This window comes from Strix aluco, chromosome 13 (assembly GCF_031877795.1).
Source record: "Strix aluco isolate bStrAlu1 chromosome 13, bStrAlu1.hap1, whole genome shotgun sequence".
NCBI lineage: Eukaryota > Metazoa > Chordata > Aves > Strigiformes > Strigidae > Strix > Strix aluco.
Window position 1 is genome coordinate 3,177,095 of NC_133943.1, and position 18,180 is coordinate 3,195,274.

Genomic DNA, 18,180 nt, shown 5'->3' on the forward strand with positions numbered 1-18,180 from the left:
ATGGAGCTGGGCATCGGTGTCATCTGCCCTCTTGGACTCTGTTTTTCATACAGGCTATGAGCTGTAGATAATCCTGGCCAGTGCCAGATGAACTGAGGGGTTACACTGGATGTTCTCAAGGGAGAAAATCTGTGCCTGTGACTTCAGTTTAAATTTTAGCAACTCCTTCAACAGTATAAGACATCACCAAAATGCTCAAAATGTCAGTTCCTTCTTTTATTTTGACAGCCTGTAGTTTGGGTAATGCTACATCTTCATTTACTTTGCCAGGTGAAAATGGAATAAAGGGGAATCCCTAATAATGGATTTGACAAATAATCCACAAATAATTCAGATACAAGGTCCATCTACATGTTCCTTGCCATCACAAGCTTTAGGTCTGGAGCACTCAGAGAGGCTTGTTTGACACCAGTTTGCTGGAAAATCTGGAACTGACCCGCCCTTTGTTATATAAATCTGTGTGTCAGCCAAAGCATTAATTTTAAGCTCTGTCCTGTATCACTAATGGATATAGCCATGACCCTGGTTCTGACACTCTTTCATATCGAATGAACTGGGAATAAATCAAGTCAGTAGAGTTTCACTGCAGGTACCAACAACGTGAGGTTCTGGTAATGGGGCTGAGCTCCCCACTACACTCTGCCCCGGGGTCCTCCTGGTGCAGCTTTACACTTGTTTTGTGCAGCGGGTAGGTGAGAAGGTGGGAGGCATGGGAGGACCAGCCCTTCTGCATTTCAAAGTGTGCTTCTGATTGAATCCCTTCATAAAATGGGATCAGTAAATACTATTTTCATTAAGCACATTTATAGAGCTAAACTATGCAAAACTGTCATTTTCCCCTCTGCCTCCCAAAAGAATTTGGCTGCCTAAAATGAAGCTGTGAGAAAAAATTGCCCTGCTGCTCATTTGCAGCTTGTGAATTTTACATGAACAGCTAGGTCTAATTCAGCTGCAGCTTCATTCATATCACATAACATGTTTGAACAGCTGAAAAACTCGTTAGCCGTAGATCCAAGATGCATTTGTTCAGTAGAGTTTGATTTGGCCCTCTTTAATAACAAAGATGTTTTCAGCTTGTTAACTTGCAAGGAATTCATTCATAATCACTCAAGAAGAAGCTGATGGAATGATACAATAAGTGAGGACGCCTTGCTGTTTGGTATCACCCTATCTAAACGCCAGGGCAGGGTCAGACTGGCTCTTAGGAAGGATTTCTTTGCAGAAGGGGTTGTTGGGCGTTGGAATGGGCTGCCCAGGGCAGGGGGGGAGTCCCCATCCCTGGAGGGGTTGAAGAGTCGGGTTGACCCAGCGCTGAGGGATCTGGTGGAGTTGGGAACGGTCAGTGTGAGGTTCGTGGTTGGACTGGAGGATCTTCAAGAGCTTTTCCAGCTTTGATGATTCTGTGATTCCGTGATCCACACCCTCTGGGACAAGCAGCCGGGACAGTGGCCATGCAAAGCAGCCCAGCTGCAGCCAGGACCGGCAGCTGACAGGACCCCATAGGGAGAGGGACAAGCAGGTTCCAAAGGTGGCTGTGAGGTGACAGGGATTCTGGATGACCAGCAGAGATGGCTCAGATCAGTTGTAGTTGTTCCCATTCCCATTTGTCCCTCCATCACCCACCTGGAGTTCCCAGGCACTGCTCAGCTACTTAATGAAGATGTGGACCCACCAAAGTTTATACTCCGTCCTAGCAAGATAAACCAGCCCAGGACCTGGTTTTTCCCAGCGCACCAGGCTCAATCCCTTGTGACGCTGACAAAACCACCATAGCTGGTAATGAAGGGAAAAGATATTAATTGAATTCTGTGGATGGATGCTGTGAGGGTCAGCACATCTCTGGTGTGAGGGAGCCCTGTCCGGGCTCTCCCCTGGCTGCACCCAAGTACCTTCATCAACCCTGAGAGAATAAATCCCAGGTCAAAGCACAGCAGAAAGGCTTATTTTAGCATTTCTACTGACGTAGCACCCAGGAGACTGACAAGCAATGGACATCCCTGATCTGTGGGTTACACCAACGCCATCCCACATGGTCTGCGGTGGGCTTGGGGCTAGCAGGGGAGGGGGGCACAGGGGTGTTACAAGCCCAGAGAGAGCTGTATTGATTTTTAAGGAAGAAAGCCAAAAAGCAGAAAACAAAAGGGGAGGACAATAAAAGCTAAACTCCCCCAGCTTCTTTTGATCTCAAAGAATAACAAAGAGATTGACCTGACATTATTATGCCCCTCGCTCACTCCCTTTAGGTTATGTTTTTATTTCCCGTAACCAGCAATGATCAAAGCCAAGAGCCCCTCTGTCACTGTATATTTTCCTTTTCGCTCCAAACAAAAGTTGCAAAGGCTGCAACGCTTTCTCTCATGCCTGTCCTGGACCAGTAGTCTGCTTCACACAGAGCTGTTTGCAGGAGCACCAGCTCCCGTGGTCCCGGTAACCTCATCTTCACACTGCAGAGGCAAACGTGCACCCGCCGGGGCAGGGGCGAGGGGAGGGTGATACACACCCTCAGCCTTGGGTGTGGGCTGTCTAAACAGATGTCCTGGCTTTCGCAGCTTGAATTGTTTGGGGAAGAGTTGGAAATTTAATATGTCGGGCAAGGCTGACTGGAATAGTCATCTCTTTGAGGACAGAGCACGGACGATACCAGTAACAACGAGGAAGTGGTGAGTGACACAGAGGCATCATTGCAAGGAGCTGTGACTGCAGGTACCAAAAAGATCTTCAGAGAAGAAAAAAGGAAGCCTAGCACACATTTTTTCTGCAGATGCTGAAGGACGTGGCAGCCCTCTTTGCCTCTCAGGAAAAGAAAAAATCAAACCCAAAGTTTTCACAGGCCACAGTATTTTCTAAATGGACATGATTATCTTGTCTTGAAAGCAATGTTAGTGAAGCAGCAAAGATATGATATTTAAGATAAATAGGTGATAAATATATGCCAAGCAAAACATTATTTGTAGGTTATTTCAATTCAGGAAGCATTGGTATTAATTTGGCAGATAAGTCTTCGACATTGTGGTTACAGACCTGCAAACATGATTATTAGCAATAGTGAAACACTTCCTTTTCTTGTCCAGAACCAGACTGCTGAATAGAATTGGAAAAAAACTATTCAACAAATAAGGTACAAGCAGTGGGGATGGCAGAAGCTGGCTTCTGGGTGAAAGATTTTTCTGGCCACTGGCTACTGAACCTATTTGCAAAGCAGAGCACAAACAACATTTTCAGCCTCACCAGGGAATGTGTTTGCAGTGAAGAGGGAACAGAGACACGAAGCACCTTGCAATGACTCCTGGTGCTGGACTGTGGAGGGGCTCAGGTGTGCAGTGGGTCACTCTGCAGGCACCGGCCTGAAACACAACCTCAAAGCCTGATGCTGATGGCCAGAGCCACCGAGCACAGCTTGCACCTCTCTGCCAGGTGTTCCTGGGCAAAAACATGGTCAGAAAATGAAGATATCCAGCATTTCACATTGAAAACTGGTTCAAAAGAAAGCAGCCCTCACACAGCAGATTAGTTGGGTATCAAAAGTGCAATCGTGGCTCATCCTCAGCACGTTTTCCAGGGAGCTGCAGGGATGGACGAGAGATTTGTGGAAGGAAGAAGCTGCCAGGGCTCACCACTGACCACCGTCCTTGGCATGGCAGCAGGTTTCACAGCCATGTAACATGTTGAAGGAAAATTCATCTTGGCAAACAAGAACTGCTGAAGCTAAGAGGATGCTTGGTTTTGTCATCTTCACAGATGAAGTTTAAGCACTAGAACACTGCTGGAAGCACACAAGGGCTTGGCAGCAAAATATTCGCATTGATATTTGTCAAAAAAATGTGAGTGATTCAGCTCTATTTAAGTGATTATTTAATCAAGTCATATTTAGCCTGTCCAAGTGAATAATCCTGCAAATACAGACAAAATGTAACGCTGTTTTTTTACCAAAAAAAAAAAAAAGAAAAACCAAAATTAAGAACATCTGTTCATCAGCTGCAATGTTTATTCTGTGCAGTTAAACCAAACGCATGAGATCAAATCTAATGTGGCTGGGTTATGTGTGCACATCCCCAGCCTTAAACGCAGCTGTAGTTTCAGTACCCAGTAAAATAGGATACATAGGTTTAGACTACAGGTCTTTAAATTCCTTCAGATAAAACTGAGTATATAACATGATATCTTCTGTATCTCTAAGCGTTATGACAAAACGTTTCTGCTGTTGCTGAGCAGATACAACTGTGATTAGCGCTGAAGGAGATGGTGGAAAGTACCATCAGACTAGGACAGTAGAATAATTTTACCTATTTATTGCAATAAGTAGCATTCATTAAATTATTGGATGTCGTAAAGAAGACAGCTACACTCATACAGAAGGCTGTACACAGAGTCTATATTATCTTATACACAGCTTTTCCATTTGAGCTACTTCTTCCCATGACAGAAAGGTTCAGGGCAGAAGAGCCCATAGCAACAAGCTGCATTTTTTAGTTTCCTTCCCACACAGCACTGCAGGGAGGCGAAGCACCCACGGAGAGCACCAGCAGTGGCCAGTGGGTCCTTCCCACCTCGCTGTGGGTTTAGACTATCCTTGGTGTTATACAGGAATAGCCAGAGTTTTCATTTCAATTCCACAACACACAGATTTTCCTCTTCAAAAAACTCAAAATACTAGGACTGGCCAAACAACTGACTGGCAAGAATAGCAGGGATGTAATATCAGAAACTTGAGAGGAAGGATTACATGGTCAGGAGTCTGCAAGAGAAAAAATACCTTTCCCAGCCCTTTGAGCAAGTCCTGGCATCAGATTAAAGCTGGATATCAAGTGCAGTTGTAATCCCATCCCTTGCAGGAATGGGAGGACTGCATTAACACAAGACAAATTGCTGTTTGCAATTGAAGCTGGGGGGCTGCTCTGGGAAAGTGGAGGGTTTTTTCTGGAAGATGAAAGAAGATGTCTCAGCTGTGAAGGGGTATTCCTCAGCAGGCACAGACCCTGCTGTCGGGGGAGCAGGCTGTGCCACGCTGCCGAGAAAGTCTGTCACCACATCTGCTGTGAGCTCCTCAGAAAGGGGGACTTTATGGTCATTCCAATTCACACTTCCCAGCCAAGGATCCCGTGCAAAATGCTGGCTGGGAGCTCTCCTTTCCAGCCTGCTTTGCATTTAGAGAAACGTCTAAGAAAAGATTTATCCCTAAGGAAATATGTTCTAGAGCTGGTGATGAACGCTGCTGGTCACCTTGGGGTCACCCCCCTGAGCCTTACAGGGAGGATCAGTGGGTGACTCGGGCCAAGAATCCTTAAAATTTCTGGTCTGGTGTTTATACAAAAATAAAGGCAGCTGTAGGGTGAAAACGCTGCAGAATGATGGTGCAAAAGATTTTGCAAATTGCATCCATGTGGGAGAGGTGAGGAGGGCTCCCCTTCCACGTTGGAGGGAAGATCCGGGCAAAACCTCCACCTGCTCGCTCAGATACAAGTAAGAAAATAGTTGCGATGCTTTACTGCACTGAGATGAGCTCAGGGCAGCCTTTTCACAGATCCCGGCGGGGTTTGGAGCAGACATTATTTCCCGAGCACAAGCCAAACCATTACCCAATGTCTGGCACTTCTGCTGAGGCTGGGAGCAGCCCATCTCCCAGGGATGCTGGCCTCAAGAGCTCAGCAGAGATTTGTTTTCCTTTCTGCATCCAGCCTGGATTAAGTCCAGTAAGCAGGACAGTAAGAGCAGCTTGCAGAGCGTCCTGTAAGAATGTGGGTTTCCTCTTTTAGAAGAAATTCTGCTCTTTGATCTACTCCACCTTAGAGAAGGAAAAGGCAATTCTCTCAGCCCCAAAAAACATCAGTCACAGCGTGGAAATACAGTTAAATTATTCTGAAAGCATAAGGCAGAAGTTGACAATAAACACTGCCCTCAGACTCCATACACACACGTGCACATACACATCACTCTCTCTATTTCATCAATTATAATTAGTGCTACCAATTCCTATTCTCTTTTGATCAAAGGGTTTTATTTCTGTCTGTCCAAAAGCCTCTTTTTGATCTTTGCTCTTAAACTTTGATTGAAAGCTTTAGTGAGGGAAATTCCTCCATGAGTTCAACACTTGGCACGCCAAGCCCTGAACAAGGCACCTAATAAACAGAATAATTCCTCTTAGTGGATGTGACAAAGGTCCCATTAAGCAGCAGATGTTAACACTAGCCCGGGGGCAGTTTAGGAGTGGGGTTGACACTTGGTTTCAGTCACTCCAGGCCATAACTTTGATGCATGTCACCACTGTAGTGACAGTGGGTGGACAGATGTCCCGGAGAAAGGGCACCGGCCGCTCAGGGCCACGCGGTGGGACAGCCACCACCCTGTCCCCTACCAGCACAGACCATTAGACCACTGTTGTTCTGTGGTTTTAGACTTCGATTGCCAATATTTCTGAAGGCAGTTATTTATACAAAGACAGAACTCATAAAATATGATAAAAAGTTATTTATACAAAGACAAAATTCATAAAATATGCTAAAAGACAATCTTTATAAAGGTAAAACATTTGTTTTATTTATTATATGGTATTTTGGGGGCTTATATTTAGTGCTGGTGAAGGATGGCAGAGTAACAGCTCTATCCTGGTCCATCCCTGGGATGGAGAGTGCAAGAACAGGGAGGAGGCTGGACAGCAGGACGATATTTAATGGGGCTGTAGGGCGTGTTTGGAGGTGTTATTTGTATCCTGCTGGCAGAAGCAGCCACAGAAGTATAAAAAAATAATGTTGAGGGAAGAAATCTCACTGCCTGGCTTGTCCTGTGCTAGTCAGACAAGAACAGCTCACATGTGCCATCTAGCGATGCTGATATTTCATGTATCAGATGTTCTCTGAGCAGAACCAAAAATATTCAGAAAGGTTCGAAGGCCTGTAGCCACAGGCAAGGCTGCACAGTCAGCCCTGTCTGACAGTCCCAGGCTGCCAGTGCAGACCCCTGTGCACGGGCTTAGGAGTGATGTGAACCCAGACACCAAAACCTGCCCCCCAAAATCAGATTTCCCAAATGTAGTAGCAAGGCTTGTGTTCAAATCCCTACACTCCTTCGTGCAAGTGTACAGAAAATACACCTGGCAAAACTAGACTAAGTAAATAGCTAAGAACTAAATAATATAACTATTCTATAACTAGAATAACTAATAACTAGGAACTAAATAGCATAGAAGGCACCAATGCTTAAATCTGAAGAAAAAAAAAAGATTTTTGAAAAGTTGTTAATCAAAGAAGTTCTGGGACCATTTTCCAGGGGCAGAACATACACGTGGATCAAAGCCTTGGGGTTGGACAAAGGCGGCCAACGAACGGCACACACTGGGATTACCATTTTAATTACTGGAAGTGGGTTCAAAGGGCACAGACTGAAGGAGGAAGTGGGAAAAACCATTAAAGGAAAAATGGAAATGTCCTGTGCCAATACGCTCACTGCTGCATTTGACAGGCGGATGCAGAACGAGCTGTGCTGAGTTTCCCGTCTGGGCTGGGAAGGAGATGGGCAGGGAGACGCCGTGCAGCCAGCAGCCTCTCCTCTGCTGATGGGCTCGAGACCATTTTACATCGCGGTGGCGAGGGATGGAGAATCACAGCACTCATTGCCAAGTGCTGGTGAAGAAGTGCTTCCTCAAGAGCTTATTAAAAATCAATGGGGCGAGCAGCACGCTCCAGAGCTGCTAACAGCAGAGAAAACAAGCCAAGGAGGTCAGGGCCGAGAGCGACTGCCCAGGAGAGCAGGCTCCGACGTGTTTTGGGGTGGATGTTAGAGGGGTGCAAATCCAGATGCCACCTCGGGAGGTTTGCTCAGACCTGAATCTATGGCCGGGCTGGGCAGTGTCACTCAGACCTAATCTCAAAAATTCATTAAAGCTGTGAAACAAGCACTTTATCTGTCTGCATCCAAACAAGTTTCTATATTTACTCATAACTGCTCTGTCTTTCATGCTCCCATTTACCCTCCTTTATCACAGGATATCTTCAGCCTTCACCAAGGCAGTTGCATCTCATGCAGGGTTGTTGTAGCCCACCTACTACTCCAAGAAATACCTTCTCAAAGCACAAGGCGCAGGGGGAAGAATGGATCAACATTTTCCTTCAGTGCAGGCAGCGCTCAGTCTTGGCCCCCTAAGGACGAAAGCTGCTCTCACAGGTGTCTTCAGCCACCTCGAGGCATTGGCTCTCGGGGATGTGACCTGACTTTTCTCTTGGCTGTTCCAAACTCTGCAGTTTGCCGAGACCTTCCCTGGGACCTGGAAGGCACCCCCAGATTCATCCTAAATTGTTTAATCCCCTGCTCCTTCAGTAATAAGATGAATAGTTCGACTCACTTTCAACCCCCAAATGATTGCCCTTTTCCCTGAAACAACTGAAGATTTTATCTCTCATTTCCCTATACACCTACTCTCATATTTCTTTAAGTTTATCCCTGAAAGCCCTGAATTATTCTTTCTCACTTTTCATGGCCCGCAGCTTTTCTTTTAACATTAAGAGCATTGTTTCTGGCAAGACATTAAGGTGCTCATCGGTTGCCAACCTGAAAGCCATAAATACTCCATTTGCATTCATATTTTGATAGTCCCTCCATCTCAGCTGCAATGGTCTCTCTCCCTCTCTGAAAAGCCCGGCTGTCTCCATCCTCTTGGCTCAGGCTGAGTTCTTCCACCCAGGCTGGGATCACTCTTCCCATCAGAGGTTACTCCAGCTGTGACAGTCACCCACCCAGTGCAGCAACAGGGGACATCGCTTGGCTTGGACGTCAGCAGCCTTGCTCTCTTCAGCCTCAGGTGTCTTCTCTTGCAGAAATCTCATCTCCTGGTGGAGAGCTTGGAGTCCCCATAAAACTGCAAGTTTGGGGAGGTTTTAGCAGGCTGCTCACAAACTCAGAGATAGTTTCTCTTTCATTTTGTGTGCTCCCATGAAATCGTGCTGCTCGCTTCCAGCGGTAGCCGGTGTTCCTCAAACAGCCATACAGCAGGGTACCTTCAGCAGCACTCTCCAAGGTAACTGCAAGGTTTTAAATACATCGAATGCAGTACAGCCTGGCGTGGCCTGACTGCTCCACATCCATGAACACCCACCACTTGTAGAGCAGAGTATTGCTTGAATGTCTTCAACTGCATCTCTCTACAGATTTAGCTCCAGCAGAGCTGTTGCCTGTTCCCTTTTTCCACCCCTACTGAGTCCAGAGCTACCCTCTGCAGCTCCAGCGGTCCCCTCCCTGGTTTCCACCACCACACACGTCCCAGCCTAACATTTGTCACAGTAGAGACAAAATCTTAGCCTGCTTTTATTGCTAAGTTATAGGAAATGCTTTAAAGTGGGCAAAAGCAGACTTCCAGTGAAGTGTGAAATGGGATGAAGCGAGAATGAGTCCCAGGATTTGTGATTACCAGCTGATATTTTTATGTCACCAGATTTTATTAGGTCGAGTCGCCTTTTAAATCAATTTCAGGACTTCAGCAAGAAGATTTGAACTATGAAGTGCAGCAATGTGATTAAGAGCAGCCATAAAAAAATGAGGAAAGCCCTCAAAAATTATGGCCAGCACTATATATCCTGCCAATTAACAGCTTCTTATGCTCTAGGGAGAAAACATCACTTGGTTTTAGCTTTCCTGCATCCCTTGGGGAGATCGGTTGTCATAGCTCTTCTTCAATGAGTTCTCAGGAGATGGAGGCATGAGTTAAAGAAATTAATGCATTCCCATTTTAGGACCAGTAAGATTTGCACTGCCAGCTGCCCACATTTGATGCGTATCCCTGTAGCCGCTCCGAGTTTAACCTCATAATTCAGAGATGACAAGTTAGAAATTCCCCAAAGAGTAAAACTCACATTCATCTCTTTCAAAGCCAGGGATGGCATTTCCCAGATTGCAAACTGTTCCTTGTTTGAGTCTGCAGCGTGCAGAGGAACCAGGGAGAAGAAAGACTAAATTCACTTTCTTTCTTAATACTACTGTGGAAAAAGGCACCTTCGGAGACTGGTTTTGGAGATGGGCAGCGACACCAGCCTTCATGCCCTAGCCTTCCTGGAAGGCAGCCTGTTCACAGGCTCACACAGATCATCTGCAGCAGCGGCTGGGCTGTGAACATGTGCAGTGCATATACGTTACCGTTTGAACCCCAAAGTGGAAATGGGTTGTGAACTTTCCCAGCACAGATCACACACAAGGCATTAACATTTGGTTCTTCTTTGAAGGCAAGTTTGACCTAGTTTAGGTCTTCCTTTCTCTTTCTTTTAGCTCCTTTGGCCTAAACGAGCTCTTGTGGAGCAGCTCAGTGATTCAGAGGTCACCCTGTTCCTCCCATCCCCCTGTCCTTTCCATCCAGCTCAAAGCCTCGAGCCATGGGGCTGGCTCTGCCACAGCTCCTGCCCAACTCTTCACACCTCGTCCCACACACAGCAGTCTCTAAGCCAGAGACTGTGCCATGAACACAGCCCAGGCTGAGACCAAGCAGCTGAAGGGCGACCAAGAACCCCCCAAAAGTGCCCCAAACCCTCTACAAGCCATACAACCAGCAGAGCATCAAAGCGAAGGTGCTCTGCTGCTCTGAGTGGAGCCTCACAGACCCAAGTAGGTCACAGGAGAAATAACGCAAGATTTTCCCCTTCTCAAAAGAAGAATCGTGTACTCTTTATGTGGGCAAGGAAGGCACGGTGGAAGCAGCTATCGCCGTGTGCTGTGTCGTATGGCAGGCTTGTGCAAAAGTCACACCCGCAACCATTTTCAGAAACAGTGTCATATGAAAACAAAGAGGCTAAAAGCTTTTAGCTTTATGGCAAGGGGTTGGGTTTTTTTGGTTTGGTGTTTTGTTTTGGGGTTTTGGTGTTTTTAAGTCAGACTAAGCAAAAATAATTCATGTTAGTGATGTCTGTTCAGCAGGTTTCTTCATAAAAAGCAGCAGTGTCTGGGCAGAGTTCCCTTATGAACATCAGGTCTCTCCAGCCCCCCCCCCCCAAAAAAAAAAAATTGTTGCATTGGTGAAGCTTTCCTTAGGCTAAGCCTGCCAGCCCAAACCCCACGAGGTGGGTGGCAGAGGCATGGCCCAAGCGTGATGACATTGGATCCAAACCCCTGTTCTGTGACAAAGAAAGGAGCTGGTGTCAGCAGGGCTTTTGAGGAGGCTGGAGGAGGTCAAACCGCAAAGCTGAAGCTCTGCTTGACTGTACCCTGGCCATTACAGTTGAGATGTTTTTCTGGGTCAGTCTGATGGTCCCCATGAGATTTAAAGGCCCTTTTGTTCAGCCTCTCAGAAAAAAGTGATTTAGTGGCAGATTTTGCCCAGCCTCCCAAATTTCCCCAGTCTTATACAGACTCACAGACATCCTTTAACACCCCTGAAATCAGGGAAATCAATCATAAAATCCTACCCCTTCACTATGCTAAAAAAGAAGCAAAAGCCATTTCTCCCTCCAGCTCTTTGCTGGCCTCATCTATTTATGCTCTTAAGAGCAGGAACAATGATCGGACAAGCCAGGCTGTGACAGAGACAGCTCAGGAGGATGGCACCAACAGCAGCAGGTTACGGGTATGACACCGTACAGACAGGGGGTCCTAAACAGGGAACCTGTGAGCTGTAGCAAGGTGCCCCCACATTGCACAGCAGCAGCACCACTATGAAGAACTACTTATTTGCCTTTTTTTTTTTTTAATTTTCCTCTAATAGCAGAAAAATGAATTCCACACCAGCAGCTGAAGTGCATGCAGCTACTTCTGACACTGGTAAAAACCAATCTTGTGGTTCTTTGAACATTTGCCTGGCATCTTCCTGAAGCACTTGACCTACATCTTCCTCCTACTCTTCCTTTTGCTTCTGTATATTCAAATTAACTACTTAAAGGAGATATCTGTTTTTCTGTGCTCAACAGTAATGCAATCTCTAATGATATGGAGAAAAGCCTCACAGATCAATCATGTTTTCAGTCTGTGACATCTACCACATACCTTATTTATAAAGCAAATCCCCTTCTCCCTTTAAACGAGCTCATGAATTGCTGACACCCTTTTATATTACCTTAGTCAGATTGGAGATCTTAACTGAAAGTTAAACAGTACATGGTCTTTGCAAGCTGTAGGAACTAATGAGCAGTTTCTATTTGATTTAATCAAGAAATATTTAAGCCAAGCTGGACAAGACTGTAGTCTTTACAGGAGCGTGGTTGTATACCAGGCTACAGCTGCTTCATGCGTGCTAACAGGAAGGTGACAGGAGCTTCTTTTTTACCATCTTACATCCCCCTCTTCTCTTGCCAGCCTGCATCTATACCTTGCATCGGTCAGAGTACTCCTGGCTGTGGGTACATGGCCTTGAACCGAAACCAGACCTCCCAAATCTGCTGTTATTAGAAGAGCCTCCACCACTGCTTCTGGGTTTCATGCCAAGGCCGGCACTGCCAGGCTCTGCTTGCAGCACTCAGCACACGTTCACCGGCCAGGACGTAGTCACTGCATTATCTGCTTTCTGCATTGAAAAGATGTAGGTCCCATTGCCCTTTTCTGATGCGTCACATGCTTCATAATAAATGTCAAGAGCTACCAGCTCATAGCGTGACTTCTGGTAAGCCATTCACCTTATTTCTAAAGGCAGCACCTACCAGCGGGGCACTTACAGGGGCCAAGGGGTTAATACCTCAGTGCGTGTGACAGTCTCAGGTGGGAAGAGGTACAGTGCAAAAGACCAGCCACCACGACAAAGGGACTTGTTTTGATCTTTGCATCTTTCAGTGGGAGATGAACCCTGTTTGATCAGGCCTCTGCCCTGGACAAAGCCAGGGCTCCACAGTTCATGCCTGAGCATGGCACTAAGTACCAACCCCACCACCACCTCCTGGGCTGCCCCTTCACCCCACAATCCCAAACATGCACATGACAGCCAGGGAGGAGTAAGGCTTTGCAGCTCCGAGGAACCAACATGGGTACCCAGTACCCCTCCGAGCAGCAGCCGCGTGGGATGCTCTTGTGATCACCTACCACTGCTGCTTTTGTCAACAACTGGACATCAGTAAAAGAGCCGGTTGTACCATTGCAAAACCTACTTCCCCCATGCATTGGGCACAGTGAGCAACCTTTTATAGTCTCCCCAGTCAGGAGTCTGCTGGTGGTAGCACTGCAGTCCTGCCAGTGCTGTTTACCCCGTTACAAGTAAGCAGTTTGCACTAATGGTGTGCATGGCCTTAAATATACACGTGTGTTATAGAAGCATTTGGACTAATTAACAAAATCCACATCAGAAAGTGCAAGTTCCTGCTATCCCTCCCATTTCATTATGAAGACAAGATCAAGAGGTTAAAGACCAGCCTTTCAAAGGTGACCAACACTTAAATACCTTGGCCATCTGACCCCGAGCAGTTAGCATGAGGCTGTGCAGTGCCTGTGCCAGAGCCAGGATCCTCTTGGGAAGACATCTGTTGCAAATACTGGTTTTGTTCTGACAGACACAAACCTCCTATGCCTTCAGTAGCAGCCCCATTTGCTGATACACAGAGAGGTAACCTTAGCAGGGAGCAGAACAAGGTCACAGAATCTAAGAAAATCAGATTTGATCTTCTGAATACACCTGAGAAGTGCAACCCATTTCCACTACTCAAGCACTCTTACCTGAAGCCCAGACAGAGCCAGAGGAGGGTATTTGGAACAAGAAGGGTATGATCTTTTTAGGAGTTTCTACCAAGATACTTCCACAAGATGGAAACATGTGATACCACAAAAGCCAGGAAAAGCCCTTATGCATGATGGAAGAACTGTTCCCATGAGAAGACCGTAGGTGTGCAGATTGCTCAGCCCAGGCATGTCTTCTAGGTCAAGCAGTGGGTGTCGTTCCCTGTCCAGTAAAGTTATCCTGTATTCATACCGGCCTCCAGCTGTGGGCACAGCAATCCTGCCTATCCCACCAGCTGACCACCTGGGACCACCTGTATAGCTACCCACTCTTTCTTAAAGAAAAATGCAAAGGGTCATTCTATTTCGATGTTTCAGTATGTGGTTGAGAGAGCTGCATTTGGAAATACAGACTCCTACAGAATTGTTTTTCAGCTGTGCAGTGTGCCCCATTTGTGAAGGGACTTTGGATCCATGGCTCAGCAAGACAGATAAGCTCTCTTCTGTGTCTCAATCACCTTGCCAGAGCCTGGGATCTTCCACGGACACTGGCACAGAATCAACAATCTTCTTCCAGAGATCCTGACATTTGTGGTGGTTATGTGTTCAGTGGCTGCACAGCCAGCTTGATCCTCATCCGTGTGCTCATTAAAGCTTGTAAGTACAGCTGGACACTGGATAAAGCACAGGAGTGGACATTACCATCCTTTCCAGTCATTTTTCTTATGAAAGATTCTTTCACGGGTATCCTTAAAAATTACATTTAGGTAATTCTCAATAAGACCTCTATAAATTCCCTGATTACTTGCTCTTTGCTGACTTTCCCACTGCCAATAATTATCGTGGTTTGCCAGTCTCCCAGCAGAACTTTTCTTACTTTCCTAATTAAAATTCCTTTGTGGCCATCATCTAAGAACTCGTAATCCAAAAAACTCAAGCCATTGCACAAACCAGATCCAACTCATAACTAATGTAAGCCCATTGCAATGGAGTCAACAGTTACACCCAAAACCAAAGAACCAAAGCCTGTGAAGAGCTCCTGGGCTCCTCCAGCCTGCCTTTCTCCCACTGGAATTGCTCTCTACCAAACCTCCCTGAGATTTATAGCAATGTAGATTTCAAGGGACTAAACTGGGCTTTAAAGATCTCGTTTCCAAGGACACATCCTGATTTTTCACCTGCATTTTGCTTCTCCCTACCCTTAACTGCTGCTCCACACATTGCACTAATGGATGGTGGCATCCCCGATGCTGAACCCCTTCAGCATCACAAGCCATGACCACTTTAAGCATCGCTTGGCTAAGCTTGCCATATTTTGCTGGTTTAACCTTTCTTCTCCAACACCCCAAATATTTTTGCCCTTCTCACAACTCTTAATTAGCTAAGGAAAAACCCCAAACCCCAGTGATGCCCAAACCTGAACACAGCCACTGATGAGGAATATGTAACATCATGTGGTAGTGGGTAATACCATGAAAATGCCCATTTGTCTGGATAACTGAGATTCATTCCAAAATCACGCCTAACATGGAAACTAACACACCACCCTAATGCCAATTATTAGCTTCAAAGGCAGCAGCACAGACTAATGCTGTAGACAGATAATATCAGACATCCCTATATTAAAGCAAACACAAATGATTTAATTTCATTTCAGATTCACCTGGAAAATTCTGGCTCTCCCGCTTATTGTGCTGGTCCCCACGTGTCATGGGAATGGCATCAGCCGTGTTCACCCATCCTGCCTTCATCCCAGAGGTCATTGCTGCCTCTCTGCTAACGTGGGCTGGTGGCACCACGCCTTGACTAACAGTCAAGTCCATCACCGCAGCTTATTCTAATAGCAGTTACTGGCTATATTAAGGTGAAAATAAGACTCTTGAGGAAAAGTTAATCATTATGTTTAGGTATTAAAAAAAAAAACCCAAACCAGTCTCTCACCCAAGTTACAACGGGGTTCTCATCTGATTGGTATTAATGACTATCAAAGTTTAAAGTGATTTGGGCCGTACAGTAAAGTTGCACGATATCTTCTGATTCGATCCATTTCTAACAAGGCATTCTATTTTTCAGTTTAGTAGCATTTCAGTAGCTCTCAGGAAGTTTTAACTAGCTTGTTTCATGGAATAACATGTTGCAACACATGCTGGTTGCACGGTGGATGACAGGCAGTCTATACTGACTAATCCATGTGGGTCCTGTTGGAGGAACCACCCAGGTCAATGGGAATTGTCCAAACTGAAACCAGCTGTTTGTGCAAGCTCTTCTGTGGGCCTGGTTCATTTCAAGAATTAACTCGTGTTTGCTCTACCCGGTGTCAGAATATCTGCTCTTCTCACGTCTACTTGTGTTTCTGGATCTTTCTGTTCTGCGAAGAAAACATCCAGGGAACCACCCCCAGCCCTATTCCCAGCCAGTGTCCCGCTATAAGTTACACAGGATGCTGAGGAACAGATAGACCGTGCTGGAGTCCTACACCACACGGATTGTGTGGAAATGCAAGGAACGAGTATAGAGCAGTTAAAAGAGAATATCTGCATAATGCATATTTACCTTTAATTGCCAAGAATAAATTCCATTAATGTTTTTATGTGCCTTTTCCAAGCTTTCTGGCTTGAGTTCTTTGCAAAGTGACTGTAGGTCTTTCAGCACAGTCTTGCGCATCTGGTTTCATTCGTTAAACAGTTTGTTTCCTCATATGATAAAAACAAATCTGGCAGTTGACATATCTGTGCAGAGCAAGAGCAGTGCCAAGCCATCGTCAAAGCTACTGCAGTTTGAAGTTGGATCTAGACCTGACAAAATATTCCACAAGCTTCTCTCCCTCTTTCTCAGCTAAGATTTCATCATGCTATGCAACAGCAGCCATTGCAGTGCCTCCAGCATCTGAGATCTGAGAAGACAGTGCAAATTCATGGGCAACTCCAACAGGATGCAGACAGAGGGGTAATAACCCCATAAACTCATGCATCAGCCATTCAGCTCCTCGCTGCCAGAACACTGGTTGTAAGAAACCCTCATGCAATGGGGATGAAAGCAGCGCAGAGCTATGAAAACATTACAAGGCTTTATATAAAAGTGCTGTGAAAACATGGAGTTTTGTTTATATTCTCTCTTGACGCATCCTGTACAATTCTATAGGACTGAATGATCCTTATTCATGTCATGGTTATAAAGCCAGGAGAAACTTTGTAGTCATATTAAATTGTACAATTCCCTCCAATAGTTGGATGTCAGCAGGACTCTTGGGGATTTGAACTATACATTAGGAGTGGCCGAAGTCTCTGGATGCATCTCTTCACATAATATACATCTTTAGCTATAAGGGCTCTCTAGAAATTCCCTCTGCTCACTTGGAGGGAAATTCACTGTCAGACAGAGTCAGCACAGGTCTGGATTTCACTTAAATCCCCCTTAAACTGTGAAAAGAAAAGGGTATTGCTCAGGACTTTGGCAAAGCAGCAAATTTTACTCTGACAAAAATAACACTGATAGTTAAGGCACGTCCAATGCATTGCTTAGACCAGCCTGGGGAATAACTGGTGACTGTTTCCCCTCTTCTCCCAAACTGTGAATTGCTATTTCCATCACCAAGCTAATTTCTTTCTATCGGTTTCACAGCCATTTGTGTTGGCTTAATCCAAATATTTTGGCTGGAGTTTTTAGAGGACCCTCAAGGAATTACTCAGCCTTTTCCCTTGGACTCATTCTAGGAGGGATGCGTAAGGGGAGTATTTCCATTATGGGGAGCTCACTCCATTAAGTCCTCATGAAACGCCAAGCCTAAATGTATAAATCCACCACTGAGAATAGTCACTGAGACAGCAAATTGTAATCCCATATTTCAGGATAAGAGCAAAATGCACATTTTCAGCTCATCGTGCTGAACTTTATACCAGACGCTGAAACCTAGAAAATCCTACTCATAAAGAGGGAGCAGAAGTGCGTCATGCAACATACTCATCCAGTGGGAAACAGCGTGGATTTACAATCCAAAGACACCCATAAATTGCTCAGAAGCACAGAGGAATAAATCATTCACAGAACTGATTTAGTGGACAGTGTGGAATAAGGAATACCTTGCAGAAAATTGTTAGGACCTGAATTCAGTTCCTCCAGGAGACAGAGGAGAGCAAGGAGGGGGTCTGCGAGCCAGGGGCATGTCATCTCCTGGCTGTGGCACCACACCACAGGGCATGCTGGACCCTGCGCTGGACCACGCATGGCTGTGGCACAGCTTGCTCCTTCCTTGGAGCAAGAACAACCAGAGGAGAGAGCTGCCCGTTTTCAGACACGCTTGGATGTCCAGCACGGACATGCCCGAGCCCTGCCCCAGCACAGGACTGAGCACCACGAATCCGTGCCCGGTCTTGCAGCAGCCCAGGTGGTGAGCCCATCCAGGGTTGCTGCAGTCCAAACGGCCCACTTTCTGTCCTCCTCCTCTCTTTAATTTCCCAGTAAATTGCTGGGAAGTCTTCTTTAAAAGAGATCAAGTCCATGCAGATTATTTTTAAACAAACATTTGGCAAAAAGCTGGACTGCAGCTTAATTGATGAGCAGGGATTTGGTCGGTAT